The sequence below is a fragment of the Oryctolagus cuniculus genome, chromosome 10 (assembly GCF_964237555.1).
Source record: "Oryctolagus cuniculus chromosome 10, mOryCun1.1, whole genome shotgun sequence".
Classification (NCBI taxonomy): domain Eukaryota; kingdom Metazoa; phylum Chordata; class Mammalia; order Lagomorpha; family Leporidae; genus Oryctolagus; species Oryctolagus cuniculus.
This window is the reverse complement of record NC_091441.1, coordinates 77,145,088-77,161,785: the sequence shown is the minus strand read 5'-3', so window position 1 is coordinate 77,161,785 and position 16,698 is coordinate 77,145,088. Positions and strand designations below refer to the sequence as shown.

Genomic DNA, 16,698 nt, shown 5'->3' with positions numbered 1-16,698 from the left:
GGAGGTGGTCTTGTGTGCTAAGTCAGCCTCCAATCCTGCACGCACACACGCACACACACACACACCCACACACACCCCAGCCAGTGACCCAGAGAAGGCCAGCATCTCTCACTCCAGCCTGGGGGGGTTGCCCGCCCACTAGAAGAAGCAGGATGTGGCAGAAGCAGATCAACCCCATGACAGTGAGTTTAGCAAACAGCTGGCCCCATGAGTCAGGGTCCCCTGTTGGGAGTTTCTAGGTGGGTCTTTCCTGAACTTCCTGCTCTCGTGTCATTGATGGGACTCTGTGCTGGCTCTCTGGTCCTCACTGTTTAACTTGGATTTACCCGGCGGCCCTCTCTGGCTTGGAAATCCCTCTGCCCAGTTTTAGGTTGGGTTTTCCCACAGCAGATCTTGTGGTGAAGATTTGAGAACAAGTAGTTTTGGGGGGAAGAAGCACAAGGGAGGAAGTGAGGGTGTGAGATGGGGATGGGAAGGAAACCAGTAGGGGGCGCTATCAAGCCAGCTGGTAGGCCATTGGCGCTCACACCTTCCAGTGAGCTGAGCTCCTGGACCATGCCTGAGGTGTTCCACCTGAGGGCACAGGGCTGGCATGCAGCTGGGCACTGGGGACTGCCTTAGAGGGCAATGACTGCCTGGCTTGGAGGGCAAGGAGCAGGTCCCAAAGCAGAGAGCCCTGATGAGGAGCAGTAGGAGCTCCGCCAGTGAGGCTGGGTGCTGAGGGCATGGGGTGGGGCCCAGTACTCCCTCCCCTCCTTCCCCACAAGACCTCTGAGCCCCTAGGGTGCCAGACACAAGCCCAGCCTTGGCCCTCAGCCCCATGGGGAATGGGCAGCCAGTGGACCCCAATCCACCCCAGCTTCCCAGAGGGCGAGCCATGTCGCCGTGGTTGAAATATTGATGGAGCTCTAACAGAATCTGTGGAATCCGCTAAGGAAATTGGAAAACATCAGTCACAGCGCTGTTTATTCGGTGCCTCCCTAACCATGGCAAATTTTTCATCAGGAGATAAAATTAAAACAAATAAAACTGTGAGCACTCTCTCCCGGGAGACTCCCAGAACTCATTTCTCCATCTGTTCTCAGTCAGCCCCTTGATGCTAATATTGAAATTAAAAAAAAAAAAAAAAACGACTTGGTTTTTCAGCCTTGGAGTTCTTCCTCCCTCCCTCATTAGACTTGCAGCTGGGCGGAGAAGAGGGCGGAGCTCCTGGGGCCTCTCCTTGGATGGGGTGTTCTGGGGGAGCCACTGCTGGCCCCAGCCCAGCCTGACGAAAGTGTGTCTCCTACCTTGCTGCCTGTATCACCTTGGCTCTCAGCTTCTTGCTCTTTGAAAGTGCTTGTGGGGCCGGCGCTGTGGCATGATGGGTTAAAGCCCCAGCCTGCAGCACCGGCATCTCACATGGGTGCCGGTTCGGGTCCCGGCTGCTCCTCTTCCAGCTCTCTGCTATGGCCTGGGAAAGCAGTAGAGGATGGCCCAGGTCCTTGGGCCCCTGCACCCACATGGGAGACCCGGAAGAAGCTCCTTGCTCCTGGCTCCGGATCAGCTCGGCTCTGGCCAATGCAGTCATTTGGGGAGTGAACCAGTGGAAAGGAAGACCTCTCTCTCTGTCTCTACCTCTCTCTGTAACTCTGTCTTTCAAATAAATAAAATAATTCTTTAAAAAAAGTGCTAGTAATAATAGCAGTCACCCTTTGGGGTTATTTGAGATCACGGGGAGGGGCATTTGGTGGAGCAGTTGAGACGCTGCTTGGGACACCCGTATCCCATATTGGAGTGCCTGGATTCCCAGTCCTGGTTCTGCTTCTGATACCAGCTTCCTGTTAACGTGCACCATGGGTGGCAACAGGTGCTGGCACAAGTACTTGAGACCCTGTCACTCATGTGGGAGATCCAGGTTGAGTTCTGGACTCCTAGTGTCAACCTGGCCTAATGCTGGCTATTACGGTTATTTGGGAAGTGAAGCAACATATCACTCTCCATTTGTCTCTGTCTCTGCCTTTCAAATAAAAATAAATAAATAAAACAGACCACACTCCGCACAATGTATGCCTAGTGTGTGTGCTCTTTTAAAAACTTGTTTATTTATTTATTTAAGAGCGGAGATGAGAGAAGGAGAGGTAGGGGAGAGGGAGAGCGTCAGAGAGAGAGAGAGAGAACACTTCCATCACTGGTTCATTCCTCAGATGTCTACAATGGCTGGGTCTGGACCGGGTGGAACCTGGGAGCCAGAAACCAGCAGCTAGGAATGCAACCCAGGTTTCCCACGGGGGTGGCAAGAACCCAACTACTTAAGCGACCATTGCTGCCTCCCACAGTCCACATTAGCAGGAAGCTGGAATCAGAAGTGGAGCTGGCACTCAAACCCTGACATCTGATACAGGAATGGGTATCCCAACCCAAGCCTCAACTGCTGAACTAAATGAATGCTCCATGGTGACAATAATAATATTAAAATAATATAATATTAGTACTATTGTAAGTAATAATCATATATAAATATATATTGTGTTTTCTTATTACTGTTAATCTCCAGAGCCCCACCTTGAGGGTGGAAGGGCGGGCTTCAAACCCCTCTACCCTTTTATTTCTCACAATTTAAGTCCTGTGAGTCCCAGCCGAAGCTGGTCATTGCCTGTCTCAGTAGGTCTATTAAACATTGATGTGAATAGGACCTTGGTGGTCTACCTCTGATCCCCGACATGCCAGAGGGGCAAGGGGACCCCTATGGAGCCTGGCAGCATTTCCCCAGGAATCAGGAGAGGGGAGGCAGTTCTCAGTCAAGTTCAACCACGTCTTAAGGTCTGGTCTTAGCGCCTCCCTACCCACAATTAATCCCAGCCTTCCAGGGTCCGTGTTAAAAGGAGCATAGGGGCCGGCACTGTGGCTTAGCGAGTAACACCAGTGTCTGCAGCTCCAGCATCCTACATGGGTACCAGTTCAAGTCCTGGCTGCTCCACTTCCAATCCAGCTCTCTGCTATGGCCTGGGAAAGCAGTAGAAGATGGCCCAAGTCCTTGGGCCCCTACACCCACGTGGGAGACCTAGAAGAAGCTCCTGGCTCCTGGCCTCAGATCGGTGCAGCTCCGATCCGTTGCAGCCAATTGAGGAGTGAACCAGAGGATGGAAGACCTCTCTCTCTCTCCTCTCTCCTCTCTCCTCTCTCCTCTCTCTGTGTAACTCTTTCAAATAAATAAAATAAATCTTTTTTTTAAGCTGGCGCTGTGGCTCAATAGGCTAATCCTCCGCCTGCGACGCTGGCACACCGGGTTCTGTCCCGGTCGGGGCGCCGGATTCTGTCCCAGTTGCCCCTCTTCCAGGCCAGCTCTCTGCTGTGGCCAGGGAGTGCAGTGGAGGATGGCCCAAGTGCTTGGGCCCTGCACCTACATGGGAGACCAGGAGAAGCACCTGGCTCCTGCCTTCGGATTGGCGCAGTGCACTGGCCTCAGCACGCCGGCCGTGGTGGCCATTGGAGGGTGAACCAACGGCAAAAGGAAGACCTCTCTCTCTCTCTCTCTCTCTCTCTCTCTAACTCTGCCTGTCAAAAAAAAAAAAAAGTGTAGAGGAGGAGCAGATTAATTCCAACCAAGGGGGTCCCTGTTCAGACTCCATGTGTGGTCTCTGTTTCCCCCTGGGTATCACACTCTGAGAGCCATCGGCAGACAGATCTGGTTTGTAAGTGGTCAGCTCCCTTTCTGATCTGCTCCACAGCAAGCGGGATGAAAACCGTACAAAGTGAGGGGGAGATGCTGGAATTCCTAAGCACTGAGTGCAAGGGGCTCAGGAAATGCTAACGAAGCGGAACTAATGAGAATATTAATCCATACGCCATGCATATTGGATCAGACCACGGGCTGCGCATAATCACATTTCAGCAGCAGGTACCCTCTCAGTCCTCAGGAATGTTAAAGCCCCACGTGGAGGGAGAAACACCTTCCTTTTAGAAAGCGCCCCTCTGTGAGGGTGCTTGCTCTCTCAAACCACAGGGCTTCCCTGCCAGGCAGTCAGGAGCTTAGCCAGGCTCCTCTTGCCCTCCCAGTGCCCGCCTGCATCTGGTGCCTGGCCCCTGACCGCCAGCTGCCCTCCCGGACCCAGAACCCAGCAGGCTTCTGATTGTGTGCAGTTGTCTTTGCTCTGGCCAAGACTTCCCAAGCTCGGGAACAGAGGTGTTAGATGTGGCCGCTGTTTAAATGTAGCTCGCCTTGGAGACTGATTAGGAAATCAGAGCAGCTCGTGGTCATGAATATTCAGGGTGGAGGGAAAAAGACAAACAGGGTTGGTGGAGCATGTAACTGAAGACAAATCAATACTCCAGCCGAGGAGCAGGAACGGGGCACAGGAGTCGGACTCCGGTGTCAGCCCACGGATGCCCGTAGGATGCACCGGGCAGGGGCTTGTCTGCTTGTCCCCTGCTGGGTTCCCGGTGCTTAGCACAGCGCCAGCACCCAGTGAATGCTCCGTAAACATGTGTGGAGTTCCCAGGAGGGTTAGACTGCAGAATGAGACGCCTGCCCTGCAGATGTGTTTGTTTAGCCTGAGCAAGATTTGATTTCATTTTTTTTAAAGTGTCAGCACAGGCAGAATTTAAAGCCAGGGCTCCCAAGGTGGCCATCCCCTGATTATTCAAACAGGCGTCTGGGTCCTGCTGTGAGGGGATTGTACAGCAGGACCCAGGGGATGGAGTTGAAGGCATAAGTCAGTTGAACTTGAGCTACAGAGAGGATCCAGGTGGGCCTGCCCCTCCCAGGCACGCCCATTCAAAGGAGAAAGTTCCCTGGACGGTAGCAGAAGGCAAGGCAGGGCGACTTCAAGCACAGGGAGGAGCTGACAGCTTCTGTAGGTTTGGAGATGGAGTGGCTCAGGTGCAAAGGTTTGAGAGCAGCTGCCAGAGGTCAAGGTCAACCCGACAGAGCGCAAGGAAATGGGAACTCAGTGTGACAACCACAGGAACTGAGTGGGCCTGGAGGCTGACCTCCCTAGAGCCTCCGGGGCAAGCCCGGCTAAGCCAACATCTTAACCAGACCCTGAGTGGATGCCCCTGCTGAGCCACTTGAACTCTGACCTCCAGAACCCTGCGCTAACAAACGGGTGTTGTGAAGCTGCTGAGTTTGTGGTCTTTGGTTACACAGCAAAGGAATCCAGACACTTGTGTTCTGCCCAGCAGGAGAGCAGCAGGGACTGGATTGGGAGCCACACTGCCTCAATTCAGAGTCTGGCTCTGCTACTTCATGGGTTGGAAGACCCTAGGCAAGTTCTATGACCTCCCTAGGTCTTGGGCTCCTCATCTGTGAAATGGGACTAGTTACACACTTGTCTTCTTACCTGTGGCCTCACTTTGCACGGTTTTGTTTACCACCTTTGACCCCAGTCTGAAAATAATATATGGAAAATTCCAGAAACAAGCACATTGTGTACCATTTCGAGTGGTGTGATGAAATCGATAACATCTGGCTCTGTCCTGTCCAGTGTCTCCACCACCTGTCTGTCAGTCACCTAGCAACCATGTTGGGTGCCAGAGCGACTGTTGTGGTATCCCAGCACTTGTGTTCCAGTAAGCCTTATGCCCTGTGCCTTCATCATTCACCTCGCTCCCTCTCATCACCATAGATACTGTTGTGTCACCTCACCTTATCACAGGAAACGTGAGTACAGTAGCCTAAGGTATTTTGAGAGAGAAAGGGAGAGAGAGAGAGAGAGATAACACATTGACATTACTTGCATTGTGGTGTGTGGTTATAATCATTCTGTTTTATCATTAGTCGTTGTGGTTAATCTCTGACCGTGCTTAATTTCGAAATTAAAGTTTATCATATGTGTGTGTATTGGAGACAACATAGCCTATACAGAGCTCAGGAGCATCCATGGATTCAGACATCTGCTAGGGTCTTAGACCATATCCACCTTGGATAAAGGGAGGCGGTGGAGAATTCTAGAACTTCCCCCAAAGGTCATAGGTGAACTTCAAATAACGCAAAATACAGAGTGCTTAGAGCAGTGTTGGCACACGGTTACTATTGCTTGAAAAAAGATGGAATTTATGAGAGAGGGTGCGCAAGCAAGAGAGAGCTCCGATTCGCTGGTCAGTCCCCCAATGCCCACTCTGCCGCCTCCTATTCCATCCCCTGAGGGACTGCAGCCTGGAGCTGGGGACTCAATCCAAGTCTCCCACAAGGATGCAGGAACCCCATTACTTAACCATCACCCCTGCCCCCTGGGTCTGTATCAGCAGGAAGCTGGCTTCAGGAAGCAGAGCTGGGAATGGGACCCAGGTATTGTAGCGTGGGGTATGGGGATCTTAACAGCTAGCCTAAATGTCCTTCTCCGTTATAATGGCTTTTGAAAAAAAAATTTTCTAGATTCCTAGGTTCTCCCCAAAACCTTGGATCTCAGAGAGCGGGGTTCAAGGACCCACATGGCAGCCGTCAGCTGGAGCCGCCCCTTTACTCCTCTGAGGTTTCTCACATCCGGGCCTCCTGGCTCATTTGCATTTCCTGGCCTGCCACTGTCTGGGTGGCATGTGGGCTTGCAGTCCCCGGCCCTCTGTAGTCTCTGGAGAGTCACCAGGAACCCCAGTTGGAAACCTCACCTGTGAAGGCGAGCCGGACACCGCCCGTCGGCTGAGCAGTGGGCACAGCCCTCGCCTGAGGTCTCCTAGTGTTTCTCTCGAGGGCTGGTGGGCGTGGGCTTGAAAGACTCTCATGGGCCTTGCAGCTGCAGGTGCCAGTGCACGAAGGACAAGTGGCCCAGAGGGCTCTTGAGCTTCTCATCCACTTCCGGCCGCTGTGGCCTCCCTGCTTTATAAGCTACAGGACAGCGCGAAGCCAGAGCAAGCTGCCCTTCCTGCCCTCCTCGGCCGCCAAGTCCCAGCCGCCAGACCCTGGACTGCAAGTGCCAGCTGCTCAAGGGCACTCTGGCCTCTCTCTTCTGTGCTCCTAAACTGTCCCTCGGCCCTGGATCCTCGCCCGGGAGAAGGAAAATGCCACTCCCTGTCTCCGCTCCAGCCAGTCTGGAGAATCTGGGGAAGCTGTGGGTGATGGCAGGAGTAGGGGTGCCAAGGGCTGGCCCAGGAGGAGGGCCCTGGGTGGGCACGACTGCAGCTCCATGCCGTCTCTGAGGGAGGTGGGGGCAAGAAGGCTTCCCTCCTACAGCGCCTCAGTTTCCCCTCCTGCCCTACCCTCTGTGACCTTCCCCGGCTGTGCAAATGGGCTGACAAACAATTCTTTACCATCTGGTTTTCAGCCTTGGTTTGAAACAAAAGTGGATCAGTACTCCTGTTGGCTACACCTCTCTCTCTGTCTCTCTTGCTCTCTTTTTCTCTCTGTCTCTATCTTTATCTCCAGCTCTGCTTCTGTCTCTATCTCTATCTCTATATCTCTATCCATCTATCTCTATCTCTGTCTCTGTCTCTACCAGTGTCTCTATCACTATCTACCTCTACCTCTGTTTCTCTATCTCTGTCTCAATCTCTCTCTCTCCTACTGTCCCCAAGTCTCCAATTTGTGAAAAGTACAGGAATATTTTGACATGCTACATGACATGCTTGTTCTTTCTTGCTCTTTCCTTTCAGATACCTTTCTTCCTCTCTCTTTGCCTCTCCTCCTTCCTCCTCTTTCTCCTTTCCTCCTTCTCCCTTTCCTCTTTCTCTCCCTCATCCCCTCCCCACCCCATCTTTTCTTTGTTTCCCAGAGAGCCTTGTTATTCTGCCCCACCCTGGAATTTGTTAGGCAAGTAGCCTCTCCGACCTCACTGCACAGCTGTTGAGTGAGAGACTCAGTTCTGATACCCATTGAGTGTCACTGTTTGAGAAGCAACCCCTGGCTTAAGCCTACTTCTCTGCAACCCGGAGAGCCACACTGAGTTGCCCACTGTTTTTTGCAGGGAAAGTAGTCACTATGGAATCAGAAGACTGAATTTTAAAAGCATGCTGGTTTAAATTTAAGGCAGAAATATTTGCATGCACACTCGCAGAATGTATTCCCCACCCTGACCACACACTCCCAAATAAATGAAAAGACTCCAGCCCCTGGTGAGAGGGGTGCAGAGGGACCACGGAGGCAGAGCTCAGAGAGCTCGGAGGCTCTGGGTCCTGGGAGTGAAGCCAGCCGACCCATGCCAGGCAGCCACATGGCAGCCCAGTCAGTCCTTCTGACGGCCATCTGCTGGGAAACACTCGAGGCCATGTGGCCAGCCCTTCGCACGGAAGAGTGTGGCTCTCTGTGCCCAGAGAATTTGCCTCAGCCCCTGTCCATCCACCCAGGATCCTGGTGAGCCACAGTGCTGGAGCAGAGTCCCGGGCCCTAGATTCTCTGTGACCCAGAAGGCCAGCTCAGCTAGGACCAGAAAGAGACTAGCGGATGGCGCTCCAGTGTCTCACCGTGACAGGGAGAGCCAGGCCATCTGCTCTGTGCTTCGGGTATGCACCCCTCCTTGTGTGACCTGTTGCATGAACAGGAGCCCTGAAGCTTCCAACTTTACTCTTTGTGGGAGGAAGGAGAAATAATGAAACTGATGTAGAGCACAATGGATTGTCAGAGCTGGGAGCAATTTCAGCAGCCATTAAAAAAATCTGTTCCATCTGTCTGTCCACCCTTCTTTCCTTCCTTCCATCCGTCATCTTTGTATCCATCCATCTATCCATCCGTCCATTCGTCCATCCATCTTTCCATCCATGCATAATCACCCCCTCTCCCTTTTTTCTTTCCTTCCTCTCTTCCTTTCTTCTATCTGTTCTTTTTAATGTCACAGCACTATTCATTATGTGAATGTTTTGCATTCAAAAAATGCAGAAACACAGTATACGAACACAGCCAAGTTCAGAATGATAAGCTTGTTCTCTTCGAGAGCCCTGACTCCTGTTTCTAGTAAAATAGAAAGACAGCATATCGGAAAAAAGCTGTTAGTGTCACAGTTTTGCCTAGAAATGATCTATGAATGCATTTCCCACCCCACTACTTACCATAAAGTGTAAAGAGGGAGGTAAAGGAAAGTTTGCTTGTTGATGCCTATCATAATAAAGATGCTATACTCTATTTTATCAGGGCTGATATATGGAAAATATCTAAACTAAATGTCATTACAAAAATGAAGCAGTGATGAGAGGGCACTACATGAGCATAATATATATTGGAAGCATGCCAGACAACCAGACCAAGAAGGCCCTTGCAGAGAACTCTGGGTAAGGTGAACTCTACATATGCGTAGTTGGGTTTTATGGCCTGAGTGTTTTTAAACTATGGACAGACTTCCATTGCTCTGACCAATATTATAGCTATCTCTAGAAGACAGGGGTCCTGCTAGGCCCTGGGGGCCCATGCTTGGCAAGAGCACACACAGATCCTACCTCCTGCAGCCCACCCTCCAGCGGGGAGGCCGTCACTAAACACGTGAGCACAGGGACCAGACGTGGCGACTGGACGTCGTGCATTGTGATGTCATTTTGTCACCACAGAGTTCCTATAGGAGGAGGACTCGGGAAAACTGGGCCTGAACCCAGTGTTTGAGAAGAACCAGATGAGGACAAAGGCTCCTCAGTGCCTCCCAGTGGACTTGCCTGGGGTTGGACCTATGAAAGGGGCAGTGCTCACCAGCACCCAAGCCCGAATGTGGCCACGCTCGCTCATGTCTTCCTGGAGGTGAGGGAACTCCTGATCCATTGCTTTCTATCGTTTGGCCATTTGCCACTTACTGTAGAACACAAGCCTCAGAAGAGTGAAGGGTGACTTCTCTAAGATGCCCACAGGGAGAAGGGTGCATCGCTTTGCTGGCCACGGCTAATGGTGTTTAAGGCCTTGCTTCGTGCCATGGGTTGAGAAGGCTCTGAGATGCCTTGCTGAGGCCTCCACGTGAATCTCACTAATTCCTGTAACAACCTTCAGGCTTGGGTTCCATGGTGGCGGCCAACTTGACAGATGCAGACACTGAGACTTGGGGCAAGCCAATGACTGGCCCAAGGTTGCAACACGAGTGAGTGGTAGAGCTGGGATCTGACCCCCAGGCCTTAGCTGGGATAGGGACCACCACACGACAGCCACCTCTTCCACTGACAGCCCTGTTCGTCGTGTACAGGCTGTGCAGTTGTGTGGGCTATGCCTAAGAAGGGGCTTAGAGGGGCTCAGAGGGGCTGCACACCTGGTGTTTAATGACTCAAGGCTGCCATCTTGAAATTCCTAATGATTACTCTTTGACTTGGGGTTTTGTGAGTTGGCTCCAGTGAGCCGATGGAGCTGCTGCCTGTCTACCTGTCTGCTTCCCCAGGATGAGTTCTCTGTCACCTGTCCCTTAATGCTCTGATCCTACTTGACCTCCTCCTCCACAGCACTGCCCAGTGACGGCAGCCACACCCACCACCTGGTGCCCCAGGACCCACTCAGCGATCGATTGATGCAGCCCTACACACACACACACACACACACACACACACACACTGAGCTGAGATTGTGTGTATCTCATGATGAGTAGGGGCAGGGCAAGACACGGCAACACCACAGCATGTTTGATGGGTAGCTTGGCACAGGCAAGCTTCTGACCCATAGCGACCCACAGCAAGTGGCCCGGCACACCGTATGCAACCCTTCAGGGGCTACCTGTCTGCTGTGGGTTGGGGCGGCTGGTGGTGGGAAGAGGAGATGGGCTGTGCCAGCCCTGGCTAGAGGGTGTCTGGAGGCGGCTGGGAGGGGAATGCTGGCAGCTGATGGGCCAGGGGCAGGCGGCTGCTGAGTCACAGGGCCTGGGAGCCTATGGCAGTCTGCACTGCCCAGGGGAGATCCCTGTGCCCATGGGGGTGGGACATTAGATGGCAACTGCAACACAGGAGGCGGGAGGGGAGGTTGGAGGAGAGAGAGAGGGGAGGGGAAAGGCAGTGGGGAAAGAGTGACCCGGGACAGTGGGAGAGGAGGAAAAGTTTCTGCTTTAGTGCCTCCAGTGGCACGTTTTCTCAGCAGGAGCCCAGCATGTCCATCTTGCCCTGGACCTCACCAGTGAGGCACCAGAGCCCCATGCCTCACCATGGGCTTCTCTGCTGGCAGGGCACGGAGGGTCCCTATACCCACGGTGCTGCCAAGGGCACCTCGGCTCACCCCCCACCCGGAGGGGAGGCCACTCCCTGAAATAGAGCTGTCCCCCCACCCCCAGTCTAAATCTCAGTGTTTCAGTTTAGAATCTTCTGATGGTTAGGCCTGCATACATTCTGTTTGTCCGGCTTCTTGGTGTTCATTTGCTTTATTTTACTTTGTTTTTAAAGCTCATATTTTTGGGGTGCTTGACACATTAAACCCTTTACATGGAAGATCTCATTAATTCCCACAACAAGCCTCTGTGGTAAATGCTACTATTATACCCATTTTACAGATGGGGAGACTGAGGATTGAGAGGCTAAAAGGCTATCTCAAAGTGAGGCTCTTTCTGCTCTTTGTAGATTCCCCCATCCTTTTCAGCCCAGCATCCCTTGCACTAGCTATCACCTGTCTTTGCCCAACCAAATAGTTCTCATTTGATAGAATAGCCTTTCTTCTTCTCACCTTCCAGAGCCAGCTCAGCTTCATGGAACCTAAAATGCATGGATTTTCAAACATCACTTTAAAAAAATATTTGATTTATTTATTTGAAAGGCAGAACGACAGAGAGAGATGGGAAAATAGAGAGAGACAGTGTGCAAATGAGATCTTCCATCTGCAGGTTCATTCCCCAAATGGCTGCAACAGCCAGGTCTGGGCCAGGCCAAAGCCAGGAAGGAGCCTGAAACTCCATCCGGGTCTCCCACATGGGTAGCAGGGGCCCAAGTACTTAGGCTATCTTCTGTTTCCTTGCCCGGTGCATTAGCTAGAAGCTGGATTGGAAGGGAAGCAGCTGGGCTGCTGTTGCAGTTCGGTGGGTTAAGCTGCCTCCTACAAGGCTAACATTCCTTATGGGTACTGGTTCGAGTTCCAGCTGCCCCACTTCTGATCCAGCTTCCTGCTTATACACTTGGGAAAGCATAGGAAGTCCCTGGATGGAGTCCTTGGCTCCTGACTTTGGCCTGGCCCAGCTCTGGCTGTTGTGGACATGAGGGGAATGAACCAGTACATAAACAATCTCTTTCTCTGTGTGTATGTGTGTGCATGTGTGTGAGTGTGTGTGTCTCCTTCTCTCTGTAAGTCTGTCTTTCAAATAATTAAATTCATATTTAAAAAGAAAAACAAAACAAGGAAATGGAGCAGCTGAGACAGCACTCCAATATGGGGTCTTGCTGTCGCAAACAGGAGCTTGACCCATTGCACCACAACACTGGCCCGAACACCGAAAACAAAACAAAAAACTCCAAAAACTCTGAGCTTGATTAAAAATGGCCTCTCCTCTCCCCTCTCAGCTTGAACGGTTTTCATGGGGGGTTACCTGCTTTTGATTCACCCGGCTCTGCCCTGAACAACTTCCTGGAGTTAGGGGCGTGACCTGCTGTTCCTGGGAGCCTCTCCAGAAAGAAGAGACAGGGGAACTCGAGCAAGAGCCTGCCTGAGGAATGCACACCACCTCTCCGTGCCGCGGGCTCCCCGCGGACTCACCTAAGCAAGTCCCAGGCAGGTGCACACGGGAGTCTTTCCTCCGTGCATCTGTCATTGCCAGGAGGCACCCAGAGCCCGTGCATGTTCCAAGCTCCACACCCCGGAGCCAACTCGCGGAGGAGGAGCTGAATAGAGCTCTCTGTGGAAGGCCACGCCAGGATTACAGTAATTGCAGGCCGGCGGCCGGCTCGCTGGCGGCGGAGCCCTGTGCAGGCTGCCAGCTGGCTGTGCTAATTACCTGTCGCCCAGGATGGGGAGGGGAACACGAGAACGGACTGCAGAGGCCCAGACTGAAGGCACTGGAGCATGGCAGGCTGGCATCTCTGGGATCCAGGGCGCCCAGCCGGTCCCCTGGCGACGGCTCGGCTGTTGCGGGGAATGACTTGGCTGGTTTGTGCCTTGTTCCGCGCCCAGCCTGCCTGTCTCCTCATCAGAGCCATGAGCCTCTCTCGTCTACAGTGGTCCCCAAGGCCCTGTAAGAATTGCTGAGGATGAGTTTGGGGCCAAAGCAGAGAAAGAGAGAGAGAGAGAGAGAGGAAAAGGAGCTGCTTTCTAAACCAGTGCTGCCCGACAGAAATTTCACACAAGCCACAAATACAATTACAACTATTCTAGTAGTTGTATTAAAAAGAAAAGCTAGCGGCTGGCGCTGTGGTGTAGCAGGTAAAGCCGCTGCCTGCAGTGCTGTCATTCCATATGAGTCTGCTGCTCCACTTCCAATCCAGCTCCCTCCTAATGCTCTTGGGAAAGCAACAGAAGATGGCCCTGCACCCACTTGGGGTACCTGGATGAAGCTCCGAGCTCCCGGCTTCAGCCTGGCCCAGCCCTGGCTGTGGTGGCCGTTCGGGGAGTGAACCAGCAGATGGAAGACCTCTCTCTCTCTCTCTCTCTCTCTCTTTCTCTGCAACTCTGCCTTTCAAATAAAAAATCAGCTCCTGGTGCGGGCCAAGGCCCAACAGCACTGATGTCGGCTGGCAGCTTGGTCAACATGCAGGCTCTGGCTCCCCGCCCACACCTTCTGCATCAGAATCCTGGTTCAATAGGATCTCCAGGGCATTTGCGCAGTTTGGGAAGTGTGGCCCTAGGCCCTCTCTCTTCTCCCTGTCCCTCCTGCCTGTGTCTGACCGGGTGCCCTCAGCGATTCCCTTCAATCCTGGGCTCCTGGGTTGCCTGGATCCTCTTACCGTCTACTGAACCTCGGCTAGTGCCAAATAGGGATGAAGCCTGCGTTCTCTGCTACTGTCCCCAGGCTGCAGAAAGGCAAGTGAGGGAAATTTCACACCAACGGCAAGGGAAAGTGACAACTTGGCTGCCGTTTGTTGACGCTCAATAAGAGCTAGGCCCTGTGTTCAGCACTTCTCACGCTGAATTGCACAGAGTCCTCCCCCACGTCAGAACCTGAGGCATTGTTATACCCATTTTACAGATTATGTTCAGAGACTAAAGTCTACATACAGCTACTTTCTGGAAAGTTCTTTGGGTACAGTTGCAAACTGTTTCAGTGCGTGAGTTCATTCTCTGTGGCCTTTCTCACGGGGCTACGACAGACATGGCTGCTTTGGAGTTCCAACTTGACCTTCTGAAAATGCCTTTTCCTTCTAAGGAGAGACGGAATTGCCTACGACAAACGTCTCCAGCTTCCCTCTTGTCAGCCACAATCTCTGTGCACCTCTGCAGGGCCTTGATGTGGCTGTGCCATTTACAACTTTGGGGTTGCAAACTGGCTTCACCGTAGACTTTCCTGTAGGGGAGCAGGAACACTGCTGATTAATATCAATATTCCTGAGCCTGCCTCCCAGCTGGAGGAAAATCAGTTACTGGAAGTTCACAGCTTGGCATTCTGGGGGCCTTGTGGGGAGCAATTCGGACTAGACTAAGTTACTGGAATTAAGACTTATTCTATGCATCTGCTCTCCCACAATATGGCGCTGGGAGAGAAGAAAACAGCTTCTACCCAGCTGCCTCTCACCAACTTGACAAGCTGCAGGACCTGCTCCTGATTGGAGGAGAGCAGCGTACTCGGCGTGTGGGCAGCCGAGTTAGGATTGGCGGAGGAGGACTATAAAGGAGGAGAGAGACGGCATGCACCAGGAACATCTAAGGGGAACATCTAAAGGGAACATCTATCTGAAGGAACACCTGTGCAGCCCCCGAGAGAGCCGGCCGGCGGTGTGCCGCTCCCCTGCGGAAGTGGGGAATGTGGCCAGGGGGAACTGCCCTTCCACGGAGGTGGAAGGGATAGTAGCCAACCCGGGAAGAACCAGCAGCAAACCCGGGGAGGGCCGAGCAGACGAAAGAACAGCTCAGGGTCCTGTGTTGCTCCTCCACGAAGAGGGGGAGCGACAGGGCCTGGCAGAATTCCAGAGAGAGGGAGAGAGAGAGAGAGAAAATCTTTCATTGACTGGTTAATTCCCCAAATGGTCACAATAGCCAGGGCTGGGCCAGATCAAAGCTAGGAGCCAGGAGCTTCTCCGGGGTCTCCCGTATGGGCACAGGGGCCCAAGGACTTGGGCCATCTTCCATTGCTTTCCCAGGCCATTAGCAGGGAGCTGGATGGGAAGTGGAGCAGCCAGGGCCTCGGACCAGTGCCCGATGCTAGCAGGCTGCAGCTTTACCTACTATACTACAGCACCAGCCCCTGATGGATATATTTCTAACACTCAGGAGACAAACTGCCCATGGAGTTATCATTCCGGATCCATGGGTAAAACTGATTTGGCTTTGTTTAAGAAAAACTGCTGGAATCTCTCCTTACATTGGAAGTCCCCAAACGTGGAGAGTGTTCAGCTACTCCTTGCAAATAACTGGCTCCCAACCTTCGAAAAGAAGGTTCTCAAATGCGAAGACTGGTTGAAGAAAACCTCCAGACTGAAGACGCCCCCAGAGGCTCCTTGCCTATTCAGCTTTTTCTCCAGTTCTTAAAAAAAAAAAAAAAAAAAAAAGAAAAAAGAAAGAAAGAAAAAGAAAGTCACTCTACAGAAACAGGAATAAAGGGTGGGTTTATTCGGAGTCCCAGATCATTTCAATCTGGTGAAGTCTCATGTCTTCAACGAGGTCCAGCACTTGCTCTGAGCCAGCAAATGGACAATTTTAGCACAAACCAGATGCCTAGAAATACCCCGGGTAGGAAGTTTTTCTAAAGCCTCCTTCCTCTACTTTCTCTCCCCATCAACATGCTTTTACAAATGGTGACAGTGCTGGGGTTCCAACAACTAGACCCTCATCCATCCTTGCTCTGCGTGGCCCCAGCTGCTGCCTTTCTCTCCTTCGAAACCAGGGACCACGATGCCCCAGTGACAAGATCAGGCCTTGTCCCTCTCTCGGGCGCTTGGACTTGCTTTCCTTGTCATCTGCGATGTTCTTCTCTCCTGGCTCTTAGAACAGCAGTGTAATAGACTGTCTCAGTGTTTAGGTCTCAATGGCAAGAAGCCCTCGCCAATGACTGTGGACCCCTGCCGCCTCCCGGCTGGACTCTCCACTTGGATGGGTCCCTCGCTGAGCAGTTGCCCCCACTTATTCAGCAAAGTGCTAGTCGGTGCTAGTGCTAATTTCAGAAAAAGGAAATTATCTTCCACAATCTGGATGGGGGAGGGGTTGGTGGGCCCGCCCCCGGGGCCCGCCCCGCCCCCAGCGGCTGAAAGGCCTTAAAAACGGAGCTGAGGTTTCCCCGGAGAAGACAAGGATTCTGCCTATGGACGGCAGCTTCAGCCGTGCTCAGCAGGTCCAGTCCATCCGTCTTAGGGGGCAGCCCCACGGAGGCTGGAGAGGCCGAGCCAGCCGCTGTCATTGCACAAGCCAATTCCTTGCAGTAAACCTCCTAGCAGACATGTCCTGCTGTGCCTCTTTCCTTGGTGGGATCCCGAATGATACGCCAGCTCAGCTACTCTATTTCCTTAGTGCTAGGTTTGCCCCCACTCAGCAAATAAAAATACGGCTTGCTGAATTTGGGATAAACATAGACTATAGAAACTGCGTTATTCGGAATTCAGATTTAAGTGGGCATCTTGTGTCTGGCCCGGCCATCGGACGTATCACACTCTGGACTTAACCTGTGTTTCCATTGGCTCACTTACCTGTTGTCCATCTCTAGGAGGACCTGGGCCTTGTATGTCAAGTTCATGGCTGGGTCTCAGGTTCCTGAAGCAGTGTCTAGGAAAGAGTAG

At 52.5% G+C, this 16,698-nt stretch overlaps 1 long non-coding RNA gene across 1 annotated transcript in view; it reads left to right on the top strand.

Moving 5' to 3' along the window:
- The first annotated feature begins 9,474 nt into the window (after window positions 1-9,474).
- LOC103349254 (uncharacterized) overlaps window positions 9,475-16,698 on the top strand; it is a 29,182-nt gene continuing 21,958 nt past the window's right edge. Inside the window, exon 1 of the long non-coding RNA XR_007921545.2 lies at window positions 9,475-9,631. This is a non-coding gene — a long non-coding RNA (uncharacterized lncRNA). The remainder of the gene's footprint in view (window positions 9,632-16,698) is intronic.